Source organism: Egretta garzetta, unplaced genomic scaffold (genome assembly GCF_000687185.1).
Source record: "Egretta garzetta isolate BGI_Z169 unplaced genomic scaffold, ASM68718v1 scaffold368, whole genome shotgun sequence".
NCBI lineage: Eukaryota > Metazoa > Chordata > Aves > Pelecaniformes > Ardeidae > Egretta > Egretta garzetta.
The window spans coordinates 3,729,532-3,736,860 of record NW_009260684.1 but is presented as its reverse complement, the minus strand read 5'-3'; positions in this window follow the sequence as shown (position 1 = coordinate 3,736,860).

Here is a 7,329-nt window from a genome sequence, read left to right as displayed (position 1 = left end):
GTGAGGGTGGGATAGGAGAGCTGTTGCTCTTCCTTGAAAACTGTTGTAAGATTTACAGTTATAGGGAAGGAAGTGGGTAAGGGATTAGTCAGGATGCAGGGCAGTGCCGGGGAGGGATCTGGCTTTGATGAATTGCTGGAGCTTCCTCTAGGAAAGGAGAAAAGTGACCGTCAGTAGCAGAGCTCACCAGGAGGAGCATTGCCTTGTCTTCCATGGCCGTTGGCAGGGATAGTATTTCTTCTGGGGGGAAATGCCAGCTTACAGAAAAGATAAGGCTGGGCTTTAATTTATCTGAAGGGTCATTCTGCTAAATAGTTACAAACGGTAACTGATAGAAAATGAGAAAATTAAGTTGGCATTATTTTATTAAAAGTAGGTGATTAAAAATCCACGGGCAAGTTCTGTTATACTTCAGACTGGTAGAAATAAGAAAATGACTGATACTAAAATGCTATCTCAAGAATTGGCTAAAAAGGAGCATTCGTTAACACCCCTCTAACACATCTCTATCAAGTCACCCATTGCTCTGCAGAGTGTGCGTGTCCCCGGTACTGCTGGAGCAGGCTCTGCAGCTTTCAGCAGCACCTATGCTGTCTTCACTCAACATTACAGACACCAAATATGAAGAGTTTTTACTCTAAATAAATATTTGATTCCTTGTAGGGCTCTGTAACTTCATATTTTCCAGAACACTTTCAGTTTATTCTGGTTCAGAAAGGAGGGGACCTGCTTACCTTCAGAATGAACTGGATTAGACAAGAACTGTGACAAGAAAGGCTTGAAGTATTTTAACACTGAGTTCTTCGGTCCTTACTGCAAAACCATGTAAATGTGTGAGCACAGGAAGTGAGAGGGGGAGAGAAGGGGCTGGTGCTCTGCTTTTGCTGGCAGGGCTGATACAAGTCAGCTTCAAATGTTCACGGATGAGTGAGGCAGTAAATGTCTCATTGCTACCAAAAGGAGTCTCTGCTTCTCTGTTCCCAGCTGTGATCTCCTACTGTTTCCTTTGTGCCACCTACAGCACTTCTGTGAATTAACTCCTTGAAATGTTAGAAAACAAACCCAGCAACAGTAACATACAATTAAGTACCTTTCTGCTATTACAGTTTGAGGAAATAGGGCTTGGAACTCAAAGATACAAGTATTAATGCTATTGGGGCTACAGTTGATGTGAAAGATTTGTACCCCATTCGCATGCCCTTGCATCCTTGCTCAGGCCCGCTGTTCACATTGAAGCATCGTGGCATCTCTCATTACCCCAATTTCCCAAACTCTCTACCCCAATCCTCTAAGCAGGCTTCCCCTCTTCTGTACTCTGGTCTCTGTACTCCTTTTTCTTCCTGTGCTATAATCCATCTTGTCTTCCTTTACAAGAGTAAAGGCTTACTCTCCCTACCCACAAGTGCAAGTCCCTTCGCTTACTCAGTGAGAACGTAATCGCCAAAAAATAACAGCTCAGACCCTGGAATTGCAGCCTTCCTAATGTGAACATGCCTGGCTGTGCTCTGTAATGGTCCCTCCCCTCTACCCCCAGTTTCTTCCTCTATAAACTATCATGGTCCTTCACATGAATAATTTACTGTTGTGTACTAAGTTATTGCAATTGCAGCTCATCTCCAGGGATGGTCTGCAGCAGCTCCTTGTCTCTGTGGCAGATCTCTGGTGGCTTGGCCAGGAGGGGGCCAATTACCTTGCATTCTTCCCTGATTTTAAAAAGGAAAGAACCTGCATTCTGGGAATTCCCCTGCAGCAGTGTCTGTCTGTCTGCAGTGGGGAGTCCCAGATCAAGCAGGCAAACCAATGACTTCATGGAACGTGTTGAGCCAGCCTGCTTTATCTTAAAAAGGACTCAACAGAGCTTACTCTAGTAAAATTATAGTCAACGATACTGCATTACAAGAAGAAAGAAAGCAGCTGTTAGGAGACAGCCAAGGGGCTGCTTGCCATATGTACCAGGGGAGAAAACCAGTCAAATACTAGTTAGTCAGTATTGATTTTTGCACCTCCCTTCTCTTAGCATGGCTGTGAAAGGATTTGGACGAGAACTATGGAGGCTTTATGTGCATTATTGCGTGCAGTCTGGGTAACTCATACTAAAGAAAAATAACATCTTGTGTACAGACTGCAGCACCTGGGGAATGAAAAGTCTAGTGGATGAAGAAAAACTAATGGCCCTTGGATTGGTCAGCAGAGGCATGCTGAGGAGGAGCACCTGTCCTGTCATCTCCTCACATAACATAAAGAAGCTGTCTGAGCTTACAGAGAGCATTGCACAGAGCAACTCAACAGGAACACGGTACTGGAAGTCAGGAAAAAAAAAGTTGCCAATTATTAGAGCAGTTCTGGAAGATGTTTTCTACAGAAAGATGTTTTCTTCAGAAGCAGTGAGGAAAGAGACCTCTGAGCTTGTGAAAGCACAGAACAGATGAGTGGCCTCAATAGCAAAAATTGCATCCATCCAATAATGCAGGAACACCCTTCAAGCTCTACGCTAGAGCAACAGAGAGGAGCTGTGTGACAGGAGTTTACTCTTTTGTATTTTAGGGCACTAAGAAACTCCCTGCTTTTCAAAGCAGGCCTTGTGCTGAAATTCTTAGTTTTACTGGGGAGCGGGGAGGAGAGGAGGGAGAAGCAGCAACTTTGTGTTTGGGAAAAGTAATTCAGCTCTATCACGTAGGTTCACGTTGTGCAGTACTGGGAAGAATGGCAGATGTAAATGGATGCAGACAGGGATTGCTGAGTAGCAGCAGCAGGAACCAGCAGAAACGATCAAATAGCAAAGACTGGTGGAAAATTTCCTAATGTTATCAGATGGAGCCAGCTGAAAAGTATTTGGGAGAGGTGGAATTGGAGATAGGGCAGGATTTCAGATCCATGCAGGGTAAACAACACAGCGTGAAAAAGATACTTTGATTCCATAAGATCTGAAATTGGAGACAACCATGAAATGGATAAGGCTTCATATCAATTTCAGTGCAAGATGTGCTTGTGGCAGAATCATAACCAGACAACACTGAGTGGAATAAGGGATTCCAGATTTATAGTTATAGGAGGAGCAAAACTAGGCAAAGATGAAAATGTACAGCTACTGTACACCTCTCATGTTTGTTGGGGTATAACCCAGCAGGCAGCTCAACCCCACACAGCTGCTCGCTTGCTCCCACCCCCCAGTGAGATGGGAGAGAGAATCAGAAAAAAGTAAAACCCATGGGTTGACATAAAGACAGTTTATTAAAACAGTAGAGGAAAATAATAATAATGGTAAGAGAATATATAGAGTATTCAAAAAAAGTGATGCACAATGCAGTTGCTCACCACCCGCTGACAGATGCCCAGCCTGTCCCCGAACAGTGTTTGCCATCCCCCGGCCAACTCCCCACAGTTTCTATACTGAGCATGACGCCCTATGGTCTGGAATAGCCCTTGGGCCAGTTGGGGTTGGCTGTCCTGGCTGTGTCCCCCTTCACCCCCCAACTTCTTGTGCCCCTGGCAGAGCAGGGGAAGCTGAAAAATCCTTGACCAGTGTAAGCCCTGCTCAGCAACAACTGAACCGTCAGTGTGTTACCAACGTTCCCCTCATCCTAAATCCAAAACACAGCACTGTGCCAGCTACTGGGAAGAAAACTAACTCTATCCCAGCTGAAACCAGGACAGTAGCCACCCCTTATTCTATACCATCTATGTCATGCCCAGGTCCTACCCTTTCCAATACATTCCAATTAATCACCACCACTTTCCCTGTTTTTTGATATATCCACAGATACCATTCCCCCATCCCCCCAGTCTATGAGCCATCCCTCTAACATGTCCATTGGGTTCATTGAGCCCATGGTTTTGGGCTCCATCTGTCATAACAGTCTTTCAGGGCAAGAGAGATGCTGTGTGGTGTTGGATTGTTGCATGCTGAAGCCAGTTCTGGTTCCATCACTGCTGCACTTGCTTGGTTTTGTCAAAATTAATTCTTCATTAATGTGGGTGATTCTTACTGTACTACCGTTGATATGACATAGAAATCATAAAAATGGTGACATACAGTATTATACAGCAATTAACAGCATACAATTCAGTTCATTGGCTATTTTCACCCAAAATCTAATCCCCTTGAGGTACACATCTGACTTCCCTGTCCTTCCACATCACCCACCAAGTGCAGCCAGGTCCTTGAGCAAAAGCAATCCCACAAATTGGTTTGCCTTTGCCCAAGGCAGGAGTAACCCAGACCGGCTGTCCCAGCATATTTTTTATGTGCACTACAGGGACTTCATTCCCCTCTACTGTACCTAAGAAGTTTGATTGGGCAGGGCCAGCTCGGTTGGCAGATCCTCTAGTGTTGACTGACCAGGTGGCCTTTGCTAAATGTGTATCCCAGTGTTTGAATGTCCCAGCACCCATTGCTCTCAGGTAGTCTTTAACAGTCCATTGTATCGTTCCATTTTCCTGCAGGCTGGTGCATGATAGGGGATGGGACATACCCACTCAATGCCCTGCTCTTTGGCCCAGCGGTCTGAGGTTGTTTCAGAAATGAGTCCTCTTGTCTGACCATTGTGAGCACATGGCGCTTGTCTTGGCGGGTTTGAGGGAGTGTGATGTAATCAATCTGCCGGGCCTCCATGTCATCCTCCATACTCCAAAACCCCACAACGCCCAAGAAGGCTTGTGTTTCCTTTTTGCTAGTTGGTGGGGACATAGCTGTTATTTTGTTGACCACATCCATTGGGATTTGATGATGTCCATCTTGTCATATTATTCCTAAAAACTGGATCACTTGCATAGGTCCCTTGACCTTACTTTGGTTTATGGCAACACTGCATTTCAGGATTTGGACTATTTTCTTCCCTTTCTCAAAAACCTCATCTGCTGTGTTGCGCCACACAATGATGTCACCAATGTATTGCAGGTGTTCCAGAGCCTTGCCCTGTTCCAGTGTGGTCTGGATGAGTCCATGGCAAATGGTAGGGCTGTGTTTCCACTCCTGGGGCAGTTGGTTAGAGGTGTACTTGATGCCCTCCAAGTGAAAGCAAACTGTGGCCTGCACTCTGCTCCCAAAGGGATTGAGAAAAATGCATTAGCAATATCAATTGTGGCAACCACTTGGCTGCCTTTGATTCCAGTTCATATTGAAGTTCTAGCATGTCCAGCTTGGCAGCACTCAGCAGCGGCATGACTTCATTCACGCCATGATAATTTACTGCTAGTCTCCGCTCTCCGTTAGACTTTCTCACTGGCCATATGGGACTGCTAACAGGTGAGCGACCCTTGCTGATCACTCCTTGGCTCTCCAGTTGACAAATCAGCTTATGGATGGGAATCAGGGAGTCTCGGTTGGTGCAATATTGCTGCTGGTGCACTGTTGTGGTGGCAATTGGTACCTGCTGTTCTTTGACCCTCAGCAACCCCACAACCGGAGGGGCCTCTGAAAGATCGGGCAAGGCAGACAGCTGCTTAATTTCCTCTGCCTCCAAGGCAGTTATACTGAAATCCCACTGGTACCCTTTTGGGTCCTTGTAATACCCTCTCCTGAGGTAGTCTATGCCAAGGATGCACAGAGCATCAGGGCCAGTCACAATGTCGTGCTTTTGCCAGTCATTCTGAGTTAGGCTCACTTCAGCCTCCAATACAGTTGGCTGTTGGGATCCCCCTGTCACTCCAGAGATACAGATAGGTTCTGCCCCTGTATAGCTTGATGGCATTAGGGTACGCTGTGCACCAGTGTCTACTAGAGCTTTATACTCCTGCAGGTCTGATGTGCCAGGCCATTGGATCCACACAGTCCAGTAAACCTGGTTGTCCCTTTCCTCACCCTGGCTGGAGGCAGGGCCCCTCTAGTCCTGGTGTTTGCCACTCACTTCTTGCAGATATGAGTCAGGATTTCCTGCTTTAAGATCAGAAGTAAGATCAGCCCTTCTACTCTGTCTTCAGAAACTGCCGTCTACTCCATCACTGGAAACTGGAGCAGCAGGTTTCCTGGAAGAGCCCCCTTTTGTGATTGTTTTTCCTTGCAACTCGTGTACCCGTGCTTCTAGGGTTGAGGTAGGTTTTCCATCCCATTTCCTCATGTCCTCTCCATGGTGACGCAGGTAAAACCATAGGGTGGCCTGTGGTGTGTACTATCTGTATCTTCCCTCTTGAGCAGAGGGACGCTTGCTCCTAATGGCTGTGATACTAGCCTGTACAGGTGGGGAGTAGGACCTATCCTCTTTGAATTGCTGGATCTCCCAGGACAGTCTGTCCACAGCTGAGACTAGGGAGGAAGAGAGACTTTCTTCGTATTCCCGGAGCTGGCTAGCCACTTCATCCATCATTGGTCCCTCTTCCTCTTCCCAGCTCAGTATTGCCAATGAGTTGGTGTACAATGCTTGTGTGCTCCACAACAACTTCTGCCACATGGGTCATGTGGACCAGACTCCATCTGGATCTTTAGGCAACTGCTCATTATTCAGGTCACTATAAATCACCTCCAGGATGGCTAATTCCCTCAGGTACTGGATACCTCTCTCCATGGTGCTCCATTTGTCTGGGCAATATATGACATCTTCCTTGAAGGGATATCTTTCCTTCATGCCAGACAATGGTCGCCTCCCTAGGCTAAGGACTTGGGTCCCCATTCCAATTGCTTTCCAATGCCCCCTTCCCTGGAAAGGGATCCCAGTTGCTTGGCTTCCTTACCCTCTAGTTCCAGGTTGCTGGTCCCGTTATCCCAGCATCAGAGCAGCCAGGTGACAAGGTGCACACCTGGACAATGGCTGAAATCTTTTCACGTATCTCACAGCTCATTCAAGGACAGGGATTGGTTGGTTTCCACCTCATTTATGAGTTCTTCCTCTTCCTCCTCCTCTCCTTATTTGGGCCTGCTTTTTCATCCTCCCTTTCTAAATTATCTGACTTTCACTTCTCAGATTTCTTCTTGTGTATAGGGGCAACCGATACCGGCACAGGTTGGTTCCCTGGTTCAGCTGCACTGCCCGTGGCTGGGGTTGGAGTAGCTGCAGTGCCTGCTGCGTGGTCATCGGATCCAGAGACCTTCTCTTCCCCTTGAGGGTACTGAATAGTACCAAACAGGGCTCGATAGGCATGGGTCAGGCCCCAGCACATTGCAGTGATTTGTGTCTCTCTGGAATTGCCAGGGGGACAGCATACTTTTTCCAAATATTTTACTAGTTTTTCAGGATCCTGCACTTGTTCAGGTGAAGTTCCAAAACACTGGTGGTGCCCACTGTCCTAGGTACTTGCCCATACTATCCCACACACCCTGCCACTCATATCCAGCCTTGGGGCATATCTCTGGATCATATTCTTAAACTGCTGTTGTCTTTAACCCACAGCTCAACA